This window comes from Bos grunniens, chromosome 12 (assembly GCF_055505025.1).
Source record: "Bos grunniens cultivar Pamir isolate PY7600 chromosome 12, Bosgru_T2T1.0, whole genome shotgun sequence".
In the NCBI taxonomy this organism is placed as follows: Eukaryota; Metazoa; Chordata; class Mammalia; order Artiodactyla; family Bovidae; genus Bos; species Bos grunniens.
The window spans coordinates 27,296,494-27,320,194 of NC_141176.1; the positions used below are offsets into that span (position 1 = coordinate 27,296,494).

The 23,701-nt window shown below is 40.1% G+C and overlaps 1 protein-coding gene across 3 annotated transcripts in view; it reads left to right on the forward strand.

The window, feature by feature from the left end:
* Window positions 1–17,417, forward strand: part of LOC147361561 (uncharacterized) — a 631,042-nt gene extending 613,625 nt beyond the window's left edge. For all 3 annotated transcript variants that reach the window (XR_015138077.1, XR_015138097.1, XR_015138107.1), the window contains one exon: window positions 16,776–17,417. The gene's annotated coding sequence lies outside the window, so the exon portion shown is untranslated. The remainder of the gene's footprint in view (window positions 1–16,775) is intronic.
* Window positions 17,418–23,701: the final 6,284 nt, after the last annotated feature.

Consider the following 23,701-nt stretch of genomic DNA (forward strand, 5'->3'; position numbering starts at 1 on the left):
TTTTAGCTTCTCCGGTGACTCAGCAGTAAAGAGTCTGCCTTCAATGCACGATCCACAGGAGACTCAGGTTTGATCCCTGGTTTGGGAAGATCCCCTGGAGACCGGCATGGCAACCCACTCCAGTGTTCTTGCCTAGAGAATCCCATGGACAGAGGAGCTGGCAGGCTACAGTCCATGGGGTCATAAAGAGTTGGACATGACTGAAGTGACTTAGCAACAGCACAGCAAACATAATGTCAGGGACTTCCCTGGTCGTCCAGTGGTTAAGAATACACCTTTCAATGTTGGGGACATGGGTTCGATCCCTGACCGGGAACTAAAATCCTAATGTACCACAGAGCAACTAAGTTTGCATGTCACGACTAGAGAGCCCTAGTGCTGCAACGAAAAATCCTGCATGATGCAACAAAGATCCCACATGCTGCAACTAAGACCCAACGCAGCCAAAACAATAACAAAGTCCAAAACTATAATTTTCTTTATATAAACAACCAAAATACCCTTTGCCAGAAAAACTGCCCTAAAGAAAGATCTAAGAAACTTTTTCACAGAAAGGGAAAATGACACCAAAAGAATGTCCAAATCTATATTAAGAAATGCAGAGAACCAAAAAGGGCAAATATGAGAAAGATCATGAAAATTTACTTTTAAATTGTTTATAAAAGTTATTGAAATATTTTTAAAACTTTATATACATGTCATACTAATATATACATAGGTACATATTTTAAGAGGTTTTTTTAACTTTAAAGCAAAATTAATAAAGTATCCTTTGTTTTATAGTATGTATAGAAGTTAATTATGAAACAAGAAAAGCATAAGAGCAGGGAGAAAACAGAATTAAACTGCTGTAAGATTTTACAGTGTTTATGAAATAGTTTAATATTTGAATGTAAAAAGTTGGAGTATTGTAGTCTCTAAAAGAAGTGGTAAAAAATAAACACAAAGGGTTTTATCTGGAAATTCCATAGAAGAGACAAAACGGAATTCTAAAAATATTTGATAGACCCAAAAAGCAAAAAAGAGGAAATCAAAGAACAAAGAACATGTCAAAAAAGAGAGAAATCAAATATACCAATTATATCAACAATTATTAAATGTGAATGGATTATATTGTAAAGCATTATGTAAATATAAATTTCAGTAATGATAAAAATAGCAGCTAATATTTATTGATTATTTATCACATATCAGACATTCTGCTAATCCATTTGTGTTTTATGTTGCTTATTCCTTACAATAGCCTAGGTACAATATTATTTGCATCCATATTTTGTCCATGTGAAAACTCAGATTGAGTATAGTCATTGTCTATTGTTACATGGCCTCAAAACAAAGCCAGGATTCAAACCCAGGAAGTATGACTTCTGAGCTTATACCACTTGGTTATTCTGAATATGATATTGATAATGATGCCACTGATATGATGAAGAATAGTTATTGTCAAGTCACCCCTGTGGTGTTTGACATCCCAAAAAGGGAATATCGGAGAAGGCAATGGCACCACACTCCAGTACTCTTGCCTGGAAAATCCCATGGATGGAGGAGCCTGGTTGGCTGCAGTCCATGGGGTCGCTAAGAGTCAGACATGACTGAGCGACTTCACTTTCACTTTTCACTTTAATGCATTGGAGAAGGAAATGGCAACCCACTCCAGTGTTCTTGCCTGGAGAATCCCAGGGACAGCGGAGCCTGGTGGGCTGCCATCTCTGGGGTCGCACAGAGTCAGACACCAATGAAGCGACTTAGCAGCAAAAGGGAATATGGTAGGAATGATAATCCCTATTCTAGGGGAAATTTTTAGCTTGAAAATCCATAATAAACATGTAAACTGGTAAGTATATATATTTCACGATGCAATATATACCAGTACTTATATTCATGGTAACATAAATTGAAGTTCAGCCAATCCTGTGGCACTGTCCTCTAATATACAGCTCATATGTTTCATCAAAACTTCATCAATCTTAATTCTACCTATTCAGAATCTGATGTGGCTAAAATACAATGCCATACACCCTTGTAATAATTGGAAGAAAGGGTTTTGCTAGAGAAATAAGCAAATGGTTCAGAGAGGTCCTTTGGTTTCCCTTTGCTGGGGCATGGACACATCATTGCCCACGTACCAGAACCGCTCACTCTGGGCTCTGCCCCTGTTCCCTGGGGGTTAGCTTCAATTCTATTGTAGCCTTCAAGTCACTCCTGGACTGTGCGACCTCCCCTCCTGGGGAGGCTGTGATCTCAGAGGAAGCAGAGAGCAGGCCTGGGTGTGTGGTCACGAGTGCCCTCATATGAGGGCGGGATGGGCTGCAAGGCAAAGGTGCAAGGGAGTGGGCAGAAAGAAGTGTGAGCGACAGAACACCTGCAGGAGACAAGGAGGAAGTGAGGGAGCTCAGAAGTCAGGTTCCTCTGAGGAAAGGGAGTATGTTAGCCAGGGTTCTTCAGAGAAACAGAACCAACAAGATGTGGTGTGTGTATGCATAAGTACACATATGTATGTAAATTATGTATTATATGCGACGCACACATTAAGTACATATATAGCATATCCTATATATGTGAAAATGTATATGGATTTATTATAAAAGCATGGCTCACATGGGCTTCCCCAGTGGCTCAGTGGTAAAGAATCCACCCAAAATGCAGGAGATGAGGGAGACCAAGGTTCAGTCCCTAAGTCGGGAGGATCCCCTGGAGAAGGAAATGGCAATTCACTCCAGTATTCTTGCCAGGAAAATCCCATGGACAGAGAGGAGCCTGGCAGGCTAGGGTCCTTGGGGCTGCAATGATCAGACATGACTAAGCAACTGAGTATGGTGGGCTCACGTGAAGATATGGAGGCTGAGAAGTCTAAGATCTGCAGTCAGCAAGTCAGCAAGACCCAGGAGAGCCGACCGCATGGTTCTCATAGTTCTAGTATGACAGCTCGAGACCCAGGAAGAGCCCAAGTTTCAGTTCAAGTCCAAAGGCAGGAAAAGGCCAATGTCCCAGCTCAGCAGTCACATGGGGGAGTCCCTTTTACTGGGCCATTTTGTCTTCAGTGGATACGAGAGCTGCCCACATTAGGGAGGACAATCTGCTCAACTCAGTCTATAGATGACATGGTCATCTTCTCCAGAAACATTCTCACAGACACACCAAAGTAACGTCTGACTAACGTCTGGCCACCTTGTGGCCCAGTCAAGTTTGACACATAAAATGAACAGGAGGAGGGAGATTTTCTTGTGCCCTTGTTCTCAAGTAAGAAGGAGAAGGATATGTCTCCTGGCCCTACGTGATTCCCTTATTATTTTCATAGGAACTCTTTGATACATATGGATGAAAATATGTAATAACACATATAAATTCTAAAATACATTAAAAAATGAGTCTCCTCCCTTCCCAACAAATAACAAGTATCAATGTCTTCTCATTTCTAGAGATGCATACCAAAGGCTCTAACGTCACGTTATGGGGGAAAAGAAACAGCACTGGTAATTCTCAGATGACGCTTTGTGAGCCATAAAAATGTGGCTGTTTTGAATCAGGCTTCAGGGTCAGTCTGCCCTAGAAGATAATGGAATATTTGTTTAGACATCTTAAGACACACTTGGGGCAGCCTCCTGGGGACCAGCAGTCACAGCATCTCTCATCTTCCTCCAAGGTCACTTCATGGGCGACCCTGTGATACCAGATGGGTCTCCTCTCTCTAGTACCGCCTGGTGTGTCCTCTCATAGGGCTTCACTGATTGAAGGTACCTCGGTGATCACTTAGGAGGGGTAAAGTGTCCTAACAATGCAGAGCCACAGGGTGCGTTCTGTCTAAATGCTTACTCATGTATCATTATTTCATGTGAATATCAATACATTAGCAGAGGAAAAGACCCTGGCCAGGTCCCTTATCCAGGATCACCTGCTCCCTAGGGCAGTCCTCCCTAGGAAGGACTATCAGAAAATATGCAAAATGCCCTTATTTTAATTATTTATGAAGTTGAAGTGGCTGGCAGGTTGTTTGCTAGCAGCTGTGAACCAGTTTTCTGATAGCTGTTTTCTCGGCCCATCCAGTGAAGTTATCAGCAGGCTTTCCAAAGCAGCACAGAGCCTAGCAGAAACCAGAGGTTCATAAGGTATTTGCTGAGCAAATGAATGAGTTGAATGAACAAACCCTAAAGTGCAAATAAGAAATAATCTGTTTTTCTTGCTTTTATCCGCACTCACCACCTCAACTCAAAACACGGGGAGCATGAGAAAGGAGCCAGGAATTTGAAATGGAGTTCCTTTAAACATTATATTCGGGAGGCAAGAGAGTCAGGGTGGATTATCCTGCGATGGTGCAAGTGTCCATGGCATCACATTTGTGATCCACTTAGCTGCGGAATTTCAAGATTCTCTGGTTTCAAAATGCCGCTGTGCTTCAGCAATGCCACTTCCTTTTAGCACTGTTATTTTAAGTCTTTCCCCCATACCCATCTCACCTCACGGATGTCTCTGAAAGTCACAAGGAGAGACTATTCTGGAAAATGCCCTTATCAAATGATGATAATATACTCGGTTGCCCTATTTTTTTTTTTTTTAACTGCTTTCTTATTTTAGAATGGAATTTTTCAACTGGAGTCTTAAAAACCCTCATGAATCACTGAACTAAGATGATTCCTGACTTGGACAGATAAGTCAAGCATCAGAGCATTGATCAGTTATCTTTTGCTATGTAACAAACTTTCTGCAGGCTGGTACTCTGGACTGAGCTCAGCTGGGCTTTTCTGGTCTGGAGGCAGGCTTGTCTCTTCTTAACTGGACTCACTGACCTGTCTGTTGGGCCAGTTGAGGCCCGTTAGTTTACAAGGCCTTGGATGGGACAGCTGGGTTGACAGGGGTCTGCCTCCATGTGGAGTTCATTCCAGGTCTTTTCACACGACAGTCTCAGGGTTCCAAGAGCAATAAGAGGACACACCCCAAAGCACAAACGCTTTCCAAGTTTCTGCTTATGTCCCATTTACTACCATCCCCTGAGTGTGGGAGGGATTCTAAGGGCGAGGATGCGGGGAGGAGTGAATAAATGCGGGCCGTAACTGCAACACTCTGTGTGTTAAAATAGATTCTAGGATACATGGGGATCCAGGAGGCCCAGATTTGTCACCGCGATGCCGTCTCATCAGAAACAGAAATATGACTCAGGGCCTGTCCTTCTGGGCATTCAGACGCTCCTGTTTCCGCACTTCCTCCCCCACGCCTCCTTTCCGTCCCTTCCTCCTGATTCTTCTGTGGCTTCATCACTCCCTGCTTCCTGATATTTTTCTGTTCAGGCGGCCCTGCAAGCGCCTGGCAGGGATGATAAATTAGCCTGACTTCCCGGGCGACGTGACCGTCCAGAAACACAGCCTGGAGCACGCACGATGCAGCAGCGGTTTCCGCCCACAGTTCGAATGCCGTAATGTGCTGCGGGGTTGCACAGAGGTCACCGCTGCAGAAACAGAATCCCCGTTTGAGGCTGGCATTCTAGGCTATAGCCAGCTTTGCTTAATTAGAGGAATAAGCAAATAGGTACCCCAGGGTAGCTTCTGGATTGTCTCAACAGACTAAAACGTAGAAGTGAAAAGCCTGCCTGCAATTAAGCAAAATTCACTGTGATCTGGCTGTCTGGTTTAGTTTATGCAAATTATATATAAAGAATCAAAGAACCATAAAGAAAAGCAGGAGCGTTGGTTGGCATTGCAAATCTGATAAGTGTCTTTGATCAAGGAAAGCTTTCTTACCAAATAGGCTCTGAGCTCCCGATTACCTATGGATTTATTTACAAGGAGAAATGAGCTCTCAGCAGTCCTCATTACTAGTCTGCTCGATAAAAAGATCAACTAATCAATGATGAGTGCTGGTTTCACAGTGTACAGTACAGATAAAATGGAACAACAAGGACCCTGCCTTGCAGAGCTGGTGTAGCAGATCACACCGGTACAAAGAGAGTAGACAACAATAATAAATACAGAACAACAATAATAAATACAACATTCAACATCAGCTAAGTGCTAGGGCTGTACTGCATACTTTACATGTATTGCTGATATTAATCTTTAAAACCAATGATGAGGTGGCCATTGCTATCTCACATTGCCAAAAGGAGAAAACCAGGTCTCCAACAGGACCTGCAAATACACACGGTCACAAGGTTGGATAGGTCTGAATCCTAAACTCAAACTCAGGTCTGAGTTTGACTCCAATTTCCACTTTTTACACTATCTCTTGTGATAATAAATGGTAAGAAAAGGCAATGCAAACACTTCAGTGACATTCGCTAACTGACTGATTGAGGGTCAGCCCTGAGCCAGGCACAGATGCTGGAAGTTTGAATAGACAGTCCTTAAGAAGCTCAGAAACAGACTCACTGACTTTGAGAACAAACTTATGGTGACCAGGGCGGGAGTTTGGGGTTGGGGGAGAGATAGACTGGCAGTTGGGACTGACACGTACATACTGTTATATTTAAAACAGATAATCAACAAGGACCTACTGTGTAGCACAGAGAACTCTGCTCAATATTCTGTAATAAGCTAAATGGGAAAAGAATTTGAAAAAGAATAGAAACATGTATGTATAATTGAATCACTTTGCTGTATACCTCAAATGAACACAACTTTGTTAATCAACTAGACTCCAATTAAAAATAAACATTAAAAACTCAAGTGCAAGCCTGGTGAGAGGGTCAGTCAGAAGGCACACTGTTGGTCTCTGGTCAGTGTAAACCCGGCTCTGTGGTTGTGGAAGAAGTTAGAGCAGAAACAAAGCACAGACCAAAGAGCTGTTTTTTCTTCTGTTTCCTCCAGCCTTTCTCTGTGTAATACATCTCCTTCCAGGGAAAGCCTTGGGCTTGTCAACTCTGCTACAAATGTCTTAAACTAGACTAACCCCATAGTTCTTGTGACTATTGAAGTCAAGGGGGGAAAAGCAAGAGAAACTAACAGCAGCTACTGTGATTATTTTCTGGCTATCTTCTGGCTCTAAATGTATTCTAGTTTTAAAAGAACTTTAATGATTCTTATCTCATTTGATTCTTTCACTATCTCTGCAGTGTTATGAATATTTTGCAGGTAACAGAACAGAGAGAGGTTAAAATTCTCAAGGTGACAGTTTTAGTTTACTGGGGCTGCCCTAATAAAATACCACCAACTGGGAGACTTCAATAAGACGTTATTCTCTCACAGTTCTACTGGCTGGAAGTCTCAGATCAAGGTATCGGCAGGTTGGGCTTCTCTTGGGGCCTCTTTCCTTGGCTCACAGATGGCGTGTTCTTGCTGAGTCCTCACAAGGTCTTTCTTCGGCTCTGTGCATGTCTGTGTTCCAATCTCCTCTTCTTATCAGGACACCAAACATACAGGTTAGAATCTACTCCAAGAATTCCACTTGGACTGCACTTCCTCTTTAAAGGCTTTGTCTCCAAATGCAGTCACATTCTGAGGTACTAGGGTCAAGGGGCTTCAACATATGAATTTGGGGGAAGAGACACAGTTGAGTTTATAATAGTAATCCACCTGTGGGACTCGGGAGCCAAGATGTAAGACGTTTCTGTTTCCGTCTGAAGTCACTTACTCATTTACAACTCGAGTATCTTCCTGTCCCTGAATAAGCTCACTCTTGTTCTCCAATCTTGGCTTACTTCATACTGTAGCTTATCTGAAAAGACTTAGATCATCCTTCCCTTCTATCTGTATGTTCAAATATATCCATTTCACGGCACATTTGAAATCCTACTCTTTTGGTGAAGATACCTGATTCTGCAATTGGAAATGATTATTTCCTCACAGGAATCCCCACTGGCAATTCTATTCTCCTGCAAAACTGTCAACTTTCTCCTTTTTAGGATAAATGTCTGTTTGTCTCTCTTGTTCTAAATTTATAAGCTCTGAGCTGTATCTTTCCAGGTTTATTTGTGAGCACACCCTGAGTGAGGCATAGTCCTGGATGCCTAGTGAATAAGATACATAAGATCCCCTTTTTCTGGAAATTTCATCTTAGTCTGGAAACAAACTATACATAATAAGTAAACTAGACTAATTTGAATACTGCCAACTCATAAGAATAAAATTAAATAGAGGAAAGGAATGAAGGATGACTATAGACGGGGTGGGGAGTCCAATTTCATTGGCCAAGGAACGGCTCTCCGGAGAGATGTTTTAAGCTCAACCTATGACCAACCTATATAGCATATTCAAAAGCAGAGACATTACTTTGCCAACAAAGGTCTGTCTAGTCAAGGCTATGGTTTTTCCTGTGGTCATGTATGGTGTGAGAGTTGGACTGTGAAGAAGGCCGAGCGCCGAAGAATTGATGCTTTTGAACTGTGGTGTTGGAGAAGACTCTTGAGAGTCCCTTGGATGCAAGGAGATCCAACCAGTCCATTCTGAAGGAGATCAGCCCTGGGATTTCTTTGGAAGGAATGATGCTAAAGCTGAAACTCCAGTACTTTGGCCACCTCATGCGAAGAGTTGACTCATTGGAAAAGACTGATGCTGGGAGGGATTGGGGGCAGGAGGAGAAGGAGACGACAGAGGATGAGATGGCTGGATGGCATCACTGACTCGATGGACATGAGTCTCAGTGAACTCTGGGAGTTGGTGATGGACAGGGAGGCCTGGCGTGCTGTGATTCATGGGGTCGCAAAGAGTCGGACACGACTGAGCGACTGATCTGATCTGAAATGATAAGAATATGTCAGCCCCATGGACTGGGAAGAGGGCTCCAGGCAAAGAAGGAGCAGTTATGAATATTCTTTTTTTTTTTTTTTTTTTACTTGTCTCCAAATTTGGCTTTGGGAATCTGACCATCTCATTTTCTCCCAAGGAAAGAACTTTTTAGGAGAAAACAATTCCTTGATGGACAATAATATTCTTCTCTCTCTTTTTTTTTTTATCTTATTTGACAAGATATATTTAATATTCTTACTTGCAATACTGCTGCTCTCAATTGTATTTCTTTTTTTTTTTTCAATTTTAATTTAAAAAAATTATACATGTGTTCCCCATCCTGAACCCTCTTCCCTCCTCCCTCCCCATACCATCCCTCTGGGTCGTCCCAGTGCACCAGCCCCAAGCATCCAGCATCGTGCATTGAACCTGGACTAGGCATCTCGTTTCATACATGACATTTCACATGTTTCAATGCCATTCTCCCAAATCTTCCCACCCTCTCCCTCTCCCACAGAGTCCATAAGCCTGTTCTATACATCAGTGTCTCTTTTGCTGTCTCGTATACAGGGTTATCGTTACCATCTTTCTAAATTTCATATATATGCGTTAGTATACTGTATTGGTGTTTGTCCTTCTGGCTTACTTCACTCTGTATAATAGGCTCCAGTTTCATCCACCTCATTAGAACTGATTCAAATGTATTCTTTTTAATGGCTGAGTAATACTCCATTGTGTATATGTACCACAGCTTTCTTATCCATTCATCTGCTGATGGACATCTAGGTTGTTTCCATGTCCTGGCTATTATAAACAGTGCTGCGATGAACATTGGGGTGCACGTGTCTCTTTCCCTTCTGGTTTCCTCAGTGTGTATGCCCAGCAGTGGGATTGCTGGATCATAAGGCAGTTCTATTTCCAGTTTTTTAAGGAATCTCCACACTGTTCTCCATAGTGGCTGTACTAGTTTGCATTCCCACCAACAGTGTAAGAGGGTTCCCTTTTCTCCACACCCTCTCCAGCATTTATTATTTGTAGACTTTTGGATCGCAGCCATTCTGACTGGTGTGAAATGGTATCTCATAGTGGTTTTGATTTGCATTTCTCTGATAATGAGTGATGTTGAGCATCTTTTCATGTGTTTGTTAGCCATCTGTATGTCTTCTTTGGAGAAATGTCTATTTAGATCTTTGGCCCATTTTTTGATTGGGTCATTTATTTTTCTAGAGTTGAGCTGTAGGAGTTGCTTGTATATTTTTGAGATTAGTTGTTTGTCGGTTGCTTCATTTGCTATTATTTTCTCCCATTCTGAAGGCTGTCTTTTCACCTTGCTAATAGTTTCCTTTGATGTGCAGAAGCTTTTAAGGTTAATTAGATCCCATTTGTTTATTTTTGCTTTTATTTCCAATATTCTGGGAGGTGGGTCATAGAGGATCCTGCTGTGATGTATGTCAGAGAGTGTTTTGCCTATGTTCTCCTCTAGGAGTTTTATAGTTTCTGGTCTTACGTTGAGATCTTTAATCCATTTTGAGTTTATTTTTGTGTATGGTGTTAGAAAGTGGTCTAGTTTCATTCTTTTACAAGTGGTTGACCAGATTTCCCAGCACCACTTGTTAAAGAGATTGTCTTTAATCCATTGTATATTCTTGCCTCCTTTGTCAAAGATAAGGTGTCCATATGTGCGTGGATTTATCTCTGGGCTTTCTATTTTGTTCCATTGATCTATATTTCTGTCTTTGTGCCAGTACCATACTGTCTTGATAGCTGTGGCTTTGTAGTAGAGCCTGAAGTCAGGTAGGTTGATTCCTCCAGTTCCATTTTTCTTTCTCAAGATCGCTTTGGCTATTCAAGGTTTTTTGTATTTCCATACAAATTGTGAAATTATTTGTTCTAGCTCTGTGAAGAATACTGTTGGTAGCTTGATAGGGATTGCATTGAATCTATAAATTGCTTTGGGTAGTATACTCATTTTCACTATATTGATTCTTCCAATCCATGAACATGGTATATTTCTCCATCTATTAGTGTCCTCTTTGATTTCTTTCACCAGTGTTTTATAGTTTTCTATATATAGGTCTTTAGTTTCTTTAGGTAGATATATTCCTAAGTATTTTGTTCTTTTTGTTGCAATGGTGAATGGAATTGTTTCCTTAATTTCTCTTTCTGTTTTCTCATTATTAGTGTATAGAAATGCAAGGGATTTCTGTGTGTTGATTTTATATCCTGCAACTTTACTATAATCATTGATTAGTTCTAGTAATTTTCTGGTGGAGTCTTTAGGGTTTTCTATGTAGAGGATCATGTCATCTGCAAATAGTGAGAGTTTTACTTCTTCTTTTCCAATTTGGATTCCTTTTATTTCTTTTTCTGCTCTGATTGCTGTGGCCAAAACTTCCAAAACTATGTTGAATAGTAATGGTGAAAGTGGGCACCCTTGTCTTGTTCCTGACTTTAGAGGAAATGCTTTCAATTGCAGAGGAAGGTAAACTTCCAAACTCATTCTATGAGGCCACCATCACCCTAATACCAAAACCTGACAAAGATCCCACAAAAAAAGAAAACTACAGGCCAATATCACTGATGAACATAGATGCAAAAATCCTAAACAAAATTCTAGCAATCAGAATCCAACAACACATTAAAAAGATCATACACCATGACCAAGTGGGCTTTATCCCAGGGATGCAAGGATTCTTCAATATCCACAAATCAATCAATGTAATACACCATATTAACAAATTGAAAAACAAAAACCAAATGATTATCTCAATAGATGCAGAGAAAGCCTTTGACAAAATTCAACACCCATTTATGATAAAAACTCTCCAGAAAGCAGGAATAGAAGGAACATACCTCAACATAATAAAAGCTATATATGAATATTCTTAAGTGGGGGGAAAAAAAAAACTTGGTATATTCAAGGACAGAGGTTATGTGATTACAACAGAGCAAGTGAGAGATTCAGAGATAAAGGTCAGCAGGTAGCAGACTTGTCAGTCCTCGTGGGTAACAGCAAAGAAGCTGACTAATGATCTTCATGCAATGAGAAGTATAATATAGTCCCTTCTTATCTGCAGTCAACTTCGGTCCAGATATATTAAATGGAAAATTCCAGAGATAGACAATTCATATGAGCACCATTCAGAGGAGCATGATGACATGCCCACCAGCCCACTCCATCCACCTGGACATGGAACATCCCTTCACCTGGCGCATCCTACCCATCGGTCACTTAGTAGCCATCTTGCTTATCAGAGCCACTGTCCCAGCATCACAGTGCTTATGTTCAAGTCCCTTATTTTGCTTCATAATGACCCCCAAGAGCGAGAGTAGTGATGCTGGCAATTTGGATGTTCCCTTACTGTGCCTAATTTAGAAACTTCACTTTAACACAGATAAGTATGTACAGGAACAAACATACTCTTAATATATACAGGAGTCAGTACTATCCACAGCTTCAGGCATTCCCTGGGAATCTTGAAACGTATACCCTATGGATAAGGGGGAACCACTGTATCTCTTGGATGAAATGGATGTTTAATAAATGTCTTCAAATACTAATTAAATTCAGTCTGCCCAGATTTGGTTGTTCTGGCAACCTGGATGAACTGGGCTACATAAAATGAGGACTTTATGGTCAACCTCTCCATGTGGGCTCTGTTCCAGTTACACACTTCAGCTTTTTCACCCAGTTGTCAGAATCTAGATCAAATAATTCCCTGTATTTTCCACAGGGAGTCTTATTTGCTGTTAGTGTCAAGTAATTTAATATCACTACATTTTTTATTAATTAGCTGAAGATTTTAAGATAGCAAGATCTTAAGACATTAATCCTCTCAAGATATCAGTATTTCCCAAACCCTGATGGCAAATATTAGGCTTGCTCTCCAGTACAAGATTTGAATGCGTGATTTCATGCAAAACTTTTTTATAACTGAAATTTTAAAAAACTGTTGTGATTATCCATCTTTAGAATTGAAATATCTTTGGTTCTTGATGTGACCTTCATTTCAGGCTGGGATGAATTTCTGTTAGGGAGAGGGATGTGAATGCAAAAGTCCTATTTTCAGGAATAAATAGCAGCATCTTTTCTATTCTCTTAAACACAAGATAAAATATAGTTTGTGGCAGGTGTAGAGCTCTCTCTTCACAGTACAAGGAAAGCTAGAGAAAAATCATTTCCACATTAGAATTGAGATGATTCATCATTTTTCTCTTCCATGAATCTCATAGAAATATTTTTGCCCTGAATATCTTCTCTAAGCAAAGTTGCAAGGTTTGTAACTACTAAGAGTCTTGGAAAAGAAACACATTTATTCTGAAAATTAGAAACATATATTCATCCATTCACATCCCCTGAAAGAAGAAAATTTGCACATTATCTCTACTTTATTGTCCTTAGTGTGAAAGTCTTTTCTTTTTTTAAACCCAGCAAATAAAATTGAGTGGAAAGGCAAAAATGTGAATTTGAAAGGACATTAGGTTTTAGAACTTCACTCGAATTCTTTAAAAGCACAGATATTGATGTATATTCAATAAACAGTGTGTTCTTTACATTCTTTAATCCAATTACTTTTATTTGCTAATTCAATAATTTAGCAATTATATTTGCATAAAATAGAGGAAAAAGCAAAGTCATCTCTTATCATGGGTGATGCTGAAGGAAACAAATTAATACATCACCACTTGGGTCTGCAGGGGCTCTTTCAGCAAATAAAGATTGCCTCCCATAAAAAAGAATCAAAAGGGAAATTAAGATATCCAATCAGATCCGCAAACCAGAGGCACATGTGAATAATGATTATGAATGGTGCTATTTTTTTATTGCTCTTCCAACCATCTTACTGTATCTAATAAATCTGGACACCTCATTTTGTTTTCTTGATACTTCTCCCATGTACAGACCAACTTATTTGTTGGGACTGCCCGGTTTAATTCACCAGCATCTACTAATGCCCAATTTTTACCACTGTATGAGTCCTTCGAATTGCAGGAATACTTGGGCCCATCCATTATGTGATCTTAAAGGCTTATAAACACATCAAAAGGTATCAAGGCTAAAACAAGAAAAAGAATAGCAGAGCTTGATGCTTCCCAAGACTAGTAATCCTGAAGACACAATCCTGACCTGACCTGGTGATTTTGACACCAGGTCAGCATATTCTTAGATAGCATATTAAAAAGCAGAGACATTACTTTGCCAACAAAGGTCCGTTTAGTCAAAGCTGTATGGTTTTTCCAGTAGTCATGTATGGAAGTGAGAGTTGGACTAGAAAGAAAGCTGAACGCCGAAGAATTGATGCTTTTGAACTGTGGCGTTGGAGAAGACTCTTGAGAGTCCCTTGGACTGCAAGGAGATTCAACCAGTCCATCCTAAAGGAAATCAGTCCTGATTATTCATTGGAAGGATGGATGCTGAAGCAGAAACTCCAATACTTTGGCCACCTGATGCGAAGAGCTGACTCATTTGAAAAGATCCTGATGCTGGAAAAGATTGGAGTTGGGAAGAGAAGGGGACAACAGAGGATGAGATGATTGGATGGCATCACCAACCAACATGTGTTTGAGTAGACTCCTGGAGTTGGTGATGGACAGGGAGGCCTGGCGTGCTGCAGTCCACAGGGTGGCAGAATTGGACACGACTGAGCGAATGAACTGAACTGAACTGAACAGCACTTTCAGTGTGTTGTCAGCCCACACAGGGGCACCTTATCTTACTGTACCCACAGTGTGTTAATTGCAATGAGAATGTCAAGTTCATTTAAGTAATATTGAATCACAGAAAGTACATGGACTTTGGACAGAATTAGGATCGGATCTAGGGTCTACCACTCCCCAGATGTACTGGCTTAAGTCTCAATTACTTCAACTGTGAATGGTGATAGTACATATAATTTACTGAGTGTCCTGACGATTATGTCAAGTTAAGTATGTCAAGCATCTAGTACAGCATGAAAATTCTTCCACTTTTTCCCTCTCTGATAATTTTGCTCTTGACTACATTCAGAAACAAAAAGTTCTCTTCACCCAGCTTTCATAAAGACATATCAAAGCTTAGAAAAGCCCAGAGAAAAGCAGTTAGAAAAAGGAGAGGTGGTTCCTAATGGTGTCCAACTACACACATCTAGCACTCTTCTGACATTAAAGATTGAGTCTGGTATAGCATATGATATGAATTAAATAGAACACTATCAGCAAAGCAGAATTTTAAAGCATTTCTTTAAATTTAAGAAGGTAATACAAGCAGAGACATTACTTTGCCAACAAAGGTCTGTCTAGTCAAGGCTATGGTTTTTCCAGTGGTCATGTATGGATGTGAGAGTTGGACTGTGAAGAAAGCTGAGCGCCAAAAAATTGATGCTTTTGAACTGTGGTATTGGAGAAGACTCCTGAGAGTCCCTTGGACTGCAAGGAGATTCAACCAGTCCATCCTATCTGAAGGAGATCAGTCCTGGGTGTTCTTTGAAAGGACTAATGCTAAAGCTGAAACTCCAGTACTTTGGCTACCTCATGCGAAGAGTTGACTCTTTGGAAAAGACTCTGGGAGGGATTGGGGGCAGGAGGAGAAGGGGATGACAGAGGATGAGATGGCTGGATGGCATCACTGACTCGATGGACATGAGTTTGGGTGAACTCCAGGAGTTGGTGATGGATAGGGAGGCCTGGCGTGCTACTATTCATGGGGTTGCAAAGGTTCGGACACAACTGAGCGACTGAACTGAACTGAATACAATGATAAACAAGATGCACAGAATTTACACAAAAATAAAACAAGAATTTAGAGAACAGATCAAACAAAGGCATATAAATAGATTAGGGGGAATGCCAAAATAAACTGATGGATATTGAATCCATGATGGGATAAAGTAATTATTAAAGTGTAAGTTTTAAAAAGGTAAAACTGTGGCTCTCATACAGATGTAAAATAAAAATGTGTCAAATATTATATTTAATTTGTTAAAGAGGGAAACAGCATAACATAAAGCCCAGTCCACAGAGCCGTGGAGAACCTGAAACTGTTAAGATAAGGTTAGTGCTGGGTTAGATAGAAACCTGATTAATGACTTGGAGAGGGATCAGCCATAATTTGGGGGCTATCTGGTCCACTGGACAGAGATTATTTGCATTTCTAGTGGACAAAAGTCTACAGTTGATCTTGTCCCTGCAAGTTGCAAAGTAACCTACCCAATAGAGAGCCAAGAGCAGAAAGAACATCCAGTGACTTCTTCATCAATATCTAAGCTTCAGGTCATTTTTCAGACAGTGTGAAGTAACATCATTGGGATACCTCTCATCTCTTAGAGTAGACGTGGGGGACAATCACTGCCTATTCCATGAAACACTTCTTGGGCCATTTTTACTCAATATCAGAGTCACTACTCTTGGCCAAAATGGTTGCTTCTGTGATTGTAGGAGTGAACTCATGTCATGGTCCCTGAGCTGAAGGAAGACATCCAGTAAGGGATTCTTGGATGAGCTGCCTTTTTTGTCTGGAAAAGTCTTTTATTTGCCATTTTAATAACATTAACTTGACCGAAGTGGGGTGCCATTTGAAACTTAAAAGTTGATTCCTTAAAATTCATCAAACTGTAATTTATCTGGAAGCAAGTATTAAACACAGGGATATTGAATTAAGATAATTTGGGCCTTTTTATTGTATTTTAACACAAACTGGGAAAAAATAGGAGGAAATAAAGAAGGAACAAAAACTGAAGATGGGCTTGAACATTTTGTAAAGCTACCAGAGGCATAAGAATAAAATTTCTTTCACACTCTACAGGTCTGATAGTATAAAAAGCTGAGACTCATGACTGCTCTGGTGATAATAAATTTTATTTATGTTTAAAATAAAAAATAAGCAAGCCTGTAATTTGAGTTGTGCAGGGATGCATAAAGAATGTTATGCTCACTGAGACATTCAAGGAAAGGAAGACTGACAGGTAATAAAACTATATCTTAATCTGTCAGGGATTTTAAAGTCATTTCTCTATTACATAAAACAGGCTAATTTACGGTGCTTTTCTGGGATCACACAGAATTCCTGGAAAAATTAATTTACAGTAGAGAGAAATACACTTTTTCCCCCCTAATAAATAACTAATTGGCACTTGTCTTTTTCAGGGAAAGAAGTTATTGAGACCACTAGACATGGAAGCCCGCCCAGTGATTAAAGCCTTTCTGTCTTCGTCACTCTGCCAGCCAGTGGCCGGTGTGGCTGACAGATTTCGGAAGGAGAGAGGCGAGCATATGGCAGAATGAGTTTTGAGCCCCAGAGAAATCTCCCTCGGTTCCCGCTCCATCTGTGCTTGTGGGTACCTCTCCCCACAGCACAGAGATGCTGAGCTCAAGACAGGAGGAATGTATGACGGGAAATTGCAGAAACAGCTTTGTGTCGTGCTAAGCATTAGCAAAACACTTCTGTTCCATAGCACACATCTCAAACCAAGAGTACTAAGGAGCCCAGATTTATCTGAGGGCACTTGGAGAGATTCTTCGAGTTCAGTGCACAAAGAAAACTTCCTGGATGAAGGCAATGTGAAATGAGTGCTGGAATATGTCAGTGTTTGGCTTTGGGGTCTGGGGAAGGATGTGTTGTGTAAATCATTGGCCTCCTGGGAAACATCAGAAATACATTTGGATAGCCAGGGAGTCCTGAGAGGGCTCAAGGCAGGCAAATCGTTCAGTTGGAATATTTCTCATGTGCACCTTCAACCCAAAACAATTTTGCTGACAGAGGCCGAATGAAAGAAAACTGGAGCCAGAGATGTGTGTTTTATTGTGCTAAGTGTGCTGTTAGGGCACTTTTATTAGTTGTTGTTGCTCAGTGGCTAAGTCCAGGCCCACTCTTTGCAACTTCATGGACTGCCAGTCTCTTCGTCCTCCACCATCTCCCGGAGTTTGCTCAAATTCATGCCCATTGAGTCGGTGATGCTATCTAGCTACCTCATCCTCTGCCTTCCCTTTCTCCTCCTGCCCTCAATCTTTTCCAGCGTCAGGGTCCTTTCCAATGATGTCTCTGCTTTTTAATATGCTGCTTAGGTTTGCCATAGCTTTCCTTCCAAGGAGCAAGCATCTTTTAATTTCATGGCTGCAGTCACTACCTGCAGTGATTTTGGAGCCCAAAAAACAAAAATCTGCAACTGTTTCCATTTTTCCCCCTTCTATTTGCCATTTGGTGATGGGACTGGATGCCATGATCTTAGTTTTCTCAACGCGAAGTTTCAACCCAGCCTTTTCACTCTTCTCCTTTACCCTCATCAAAAGGCTCTTTCGTTCTTCTTCACTGCCATTAGAGTGGTATCATCTGCATATCTGAGGTTGTTGATATTTCTCCTGGCAATCTTTATTCCAGCTTGTGATTGATCCAGCCCTGCATTTTGCATGATGTACTCTGCATGTAAGTTAAATAAGCCAGGTAACAATATACAGCTTTGATGTACTCCTTTCCCAATTTTGAACCAGTTCCATGTCTGGTTCTAACTGTTGCTTCTTGGCCCACATTCAGGTTTCTCAGGAGACAAGGAAGGTGGTCTGGTACTCCTGTTGCTAAGAATTTTCCACTGTCTATTGTGACTCACATAATCAAAGGTTTTAGTGTACTCAATGAAACCAAAGTAGATGTTTTTCTGGAACTCCCTTGCCTTCTCCATGATCCAACGAATGTTGGAAATTTGATCTCTTGTTCCTCTGCCTTTTCTAAACCCAGTTTGTACATCTGGAAGTTCTTGGTTTATGTACTGTTGAAGTTTAGACTTGCGAGATTTTAAGCATAACCTTACTAGTGTGTGAAATGAGCATATTTGTATGGTAGTTTGAACATCCTTTGGCACTGCCCTTCTTTGGGATTAGAATGAAAACAGACCTTTCTAGTCCTGTGGCCACTGCTGAGTTTTCCAAATTTGCTGGCATAGTGCGTGCAGCACTTTAACAGCATCATCTTTTAGGATTTGAAACAGCTCAGTTGGAATTCTGTTTTTAGTCAGTAGTCATTGTTTTTACAAAATGTAGGGAAACACAGGAAAACATTCTGTCCTTGTGTTTCGTTCTCTCCATATCTCTTATCTTTCCTCAAGCCATGTTGAGGGCCCTGACTCTCTCCCATTTTGACTGCTGAACCCTAGGCTACCACCCTGCTCTTGGGTCTCAGCATGAAAAGGGCGTGGAAAGAGGGCAGAGAGCAGGGGCACAAGAAGCAGGGCCTGGGGACAAGCCAAGCACATTGCAGCACTGCTCTCCTTCCCTCTCAGACACACACACATACCACACCAACACACCACACCATACCACAAACTACAGGCACTGGAACGAATTCTGCAGTCACTGACTTAGGACTGGGTACTATTGGCTCCATCAGAATCAACCCTCAAAGCTGAGACGTATGGTTAAAGTCCAAACTGCCAAAGAACTCTTGCTTGGTTTCCAAGCTAGAAGTCCTGAGTTTAGTTAGAGTTTAGTTAATACTTATTTAAGTCATTCCTTACACTGCTACCTCATTATTAACCAGGGGATTTTTGCAGAAATGAATGCCTGTGGCCAGTAATTTTTATTTTGGCTAGCCAAAAATTAATCCTGTTGTTTCACTAAGACTTTCCAGGTTATTATATTCAATAGTTACACCTGACCCACCTGTAAAGTCTTTTGATTTTCATGAAATGCTGTCTTCGATCCAGTCTTCTGTAGCAGGAACAGCTCATTCCCCAGCACCAAGAGTTTCATTTTCACTCTCCGTGTCAGAACCAACACTTTTATCTTTTTGTTAGCCTAATATTCACATCTTCTGAGTCAGAACTATATTCTAAAGGACTATCATTTTCTGAGACACTAGTATATATGATGCTCAGACAGAGAAAGAATCTACATAAAGTTCACCAAAAAAAGTCTTCATTGAAAATTCCGCGATGTTTGAAAATTTTTTGAAAATTTTATGTTTATAATATACACAAGTTTGGAACAAAAATATAATGGAGCAAAATGTAAATGATAAATGATAAGGACAATGTCAATGTAAAGAATAATGACAATTATTAGCTGTATAATGAACCTTGATCAATTTTAAGCTCTAACAACTTCATACAGTGATATTACTTGTATCACTCTCTAAAACAGTATTGGTACATTTCTGGTCAATAATGCTTGAGTAACAAAAGATGTATTAATACACCTCTGGTCAATAATGTGTTACAATAGGGAAACTGGGGAGTTTTAGTGAATGCAGGCTACACAGGATATAGCTGAGAAAGTACTCAGCCACATTGCATTTGAAATCACAAAACCTTTTTATTTTCCTTATTTTTTTTTTCTGGAAAATGCTAACCTCAGAACCAATGTAGTATCACCTCCTCCATGTGTATCAGTCAAGCAAGTCAAAGGTTAGTATGTATTCTGATGGAGGCTGTTAGACTCCTCCTCTCAAAGAACCTACAGCCATCATGAATCTGCCATGTCTACCAATGCCTGCCAGTCTTCAGTGCTGATGACCCCAGAAGTGCCAAGTGCTACCCCACAGGCTTAAGAGTCTAAATTACCGACTTATACCATGAAGGAAATCGCCTCTGAGGACTAAGAGAACCTGCTATAGTGCACCTGGCTATATTTGCCTTAATATTTTAAATACATGATATCAGAGATCCTCTTCATGGCAATTTACAGTTTTACTGTAAAATAAAGAAAATTCACATTTTGAAGAACATGTTTTTCTAATTTTTAAACAGGCAAAATTAGAAAAAAAATCTAGTAAACACAATTTTTTTTCCCCCTGAAAAAGGCCTTTTGGCTGTAAGTTGCCTTAGAGACATAGTGGATTACCAGAGTTTGGATCCCTAGATCACCTTTAAACACTCAAATGCCACCTGCAAATTGGTGCCTGTCAAAGATGCCCCAGGTGCTCAGATGGTAAAGAATCTGCCTGCAATGCAGGAGACCCGGGTTCAATCCCTGGGAAGATCCCCTGGAGAAGGGAATGGTACCCACTCCAGTATTCTTGCCTGGGGAATTTCAAGGACAGAGGACCCTGACTGGCTACAGTCCATGGAGTTTCAGAGTTGGACATGATGGAGCAACTAACACACATATATGTATAGGAAAAAAACATACTCTTAATATATACAGGAGTCAATATTTGTATTATCAGAGGAGCCTGCTGGGCTATAGTCCATGGGGTCACAAAGAGTCGGACACAACTGAGTGACTAAACACCCTTTACCAACTTAAGAATCCCTGGCATTTTAACAAGGCACAACTCTCCTTTTCACATGCAAAAAAAATTGTACTTCTCTACAATGCATCAATCTCTCAGTTAAGCATGGCTATTATGCTTATTTTAATCATCTTTATAAAAAATCAGTCTTTAATGTCCTGGGACATTTTAATGCTGTGTGTTGAGCTAAATGTGCAAAATACATACCCATTATTACCTATTTACTTGGGTTATTGTTTTGGCTAAGGTGTAATTTTCCACCAGGCATTTGTTTAGAAATTTGGCAGCACACAGAGAACATTTCCATACTTAAAAAGCATCCAAAATTTAGAATGACACCCAGTGATATTAAGCAAGTGTAGATAATGCTCTCCAACTTCATCAAATATTCATGGTTAATTATAGTCATAATATTTATGTTGCTGTGAAAATTAAGGTTGTGAGCTTCTTGTACACAGGCTAAAAATACAAGCTTACAGACTGTGCTATTGCTTACCCCTCTCATTACTGGAATTCCTCATTGTCATTAAATAGAATGGCAAGCATGGTGTTCTCTGACTCCATAATTCTCCTTGAAGATCTGATATCTCCCTTGATAAGAAAGAGCTGAAGAACCATCAGAGCATCTCCCACAAGAGAATAAGGATGTAATCAGAGGTCTACCAACTACATTTTCTAGAACAGAAATCAGGATACATGGACTGACAAGTCCAAGAATACTTTGAGCAGCCACAAGATACGTGATTTGAAATTCAGAGTCCTAGAAAGTGGGACATATCACCATCACATCTGAAGGCAATCAGATCACATGGTCCAGAAGAAGGAAGAGCTCTAATTATTTAGTCTTATCTTTTTTTTTTAACTTAACTATTGATGGAATAAAAAGGCAATTATAAATTTAAAAAACAAGTATGGGAAAAAAAAAAAATCTCTCCAGAATGAGTATTTAGTTTAATGCCTGTCTCAAGACTATCAGTCAGAAGAAGAAAGTGTGCCCAGCTGAATTATTATTCTTCCCAGCATCCCTTGCAACTATGTGATACAGTTACTGTCAATCAGACTTCTGTGAGACTATGAGCCTCCTGAGAAAGGCCTGTTAAGAGCACACATCCCGCAGCCACATTCCTTTTACTTCCCCCGACCCTTCTCTTCTGGTTTGGAATGGAGATGCCGTCCTGAAGGTGGAGCAGCCATGAAGTAATCACGTGACAGCATCAAGCATGAGGACAGAGTCCACGAGCTAAGGATGACTAGGGAAGCCTGGGCCTCTGACAGCACCGCCGAGGCTGCCACTTTTTTAGTCTTCTATGTGACAGAAAAACAAGCAGCTATTTTGTGTACACCACTTTTGTCATGCTTTCTGTTATGGCAGCCTATATACAATGCTGACCAACAGAGATGGTGACGTGGGTGTGGAAAGGTGAGAAAGGATGTCAAGAAGAAATGGACAAGTGAAGTACATTGAACCTGCTATGAGGAGACCAAGTGGGGACGAACTTTTCCTAACAGAAGCATTATTCCATAGAAGAGAGACCACATCCATGGCTCCAGAAGGCAGGACTGGGACCCATGATAGAAGCTGAGGAAAGCAGACTGGATCCATCAAAGAAAGACTTTTCAGAGCTATAAAGCCACCTAAGAAAAGATTTCCTAGAAAAAGAAATCACTTGCAGTTACCTGAGGGCAGAAGGACAAGAAGGGGGAATTGGATAAAGGTGGTGAAAAGGTAAGAGCTTCCAGCTCTAAGGTAAATAAGTACAGGAGATAATGTACAATTCAACACTGCTGATGATATATTTGAAAGTTAAGAGAATAGATCTTAAGAGTTCTCATCACAAGGAAAAGATATTTTTTGTCTATATATGATGATGAATGTTAAACTTATTATGACAATCATTTCATAAAATATGTAAGTCAAATCATTATGCTTTACACCTTGAACATATACAGTGCTCTATTCAATTATATATCAATAAAGCTGAAAAAAGTAAATAAGTGAAAAAATTAAGCAGCCAAAAAAAAAATGCTTAGAACACCAACCATAAATATAGAGGGGCTAATAGTGTCCAACTAAAGCACACCAGATACAGACATTTATCAGCTCTAAGATTTCTACTTGTATTTTGAAACTTATCTGTGCTTTGGCAAACATGTCTTGTGCACCTGCTCTATTCATATCTTCTGTGAACTTCTAGGAATGCAAGGATTTTTAAAAAGTAGGATCCTTGAGGAGCTTACTGTCTAGTGACTGACAAATATGTATAAAAAGATCATTTCGATGAAACTTTAAGAGCTAAGATACAGGTAAATAGAGTAAAGGAGGAATGTTTCCTTAAAACTGAAGATTCAAGGTTGAGAAGAAGTCTAATTAAGGGGGAAAAAAAGGAAGGAAAATTTCAAGCAGAATATCTGCAATCAATCCTGTCTCGTCCTTCCTTTGTTAGCTTTGGCTTTATTTTGGACATCTAGAGATTTCCCTCACCTACTTGGGAACTCGACTATGCATTTGAGAGGATGTTTGTTATGTTTCACCTATGTTTTGTAACAAGAGTTTTCCTCAAATTATTTCTCATATATTAACTATCTCAGGACTAGGTATAAGCTAATCATTTCCTTTGGATATTTAATAGCTCATTCCTCATGTAGTATATTTTTATATATACTAAGGGCTGTTTCTAAACTATTATTTACTTCCACTTCTCTGTCTGTCGATTCTAGAATCAGAGTCACAGTAACCATTTTTAATTGGCGGCTTTAGAGTACATTTTAATAATGGCAATTCCACTGCCATTACTATTTTAATAGGTGGTTATTCCTCATAAATCATGTCTCTCTTAACCATGTCCTACTA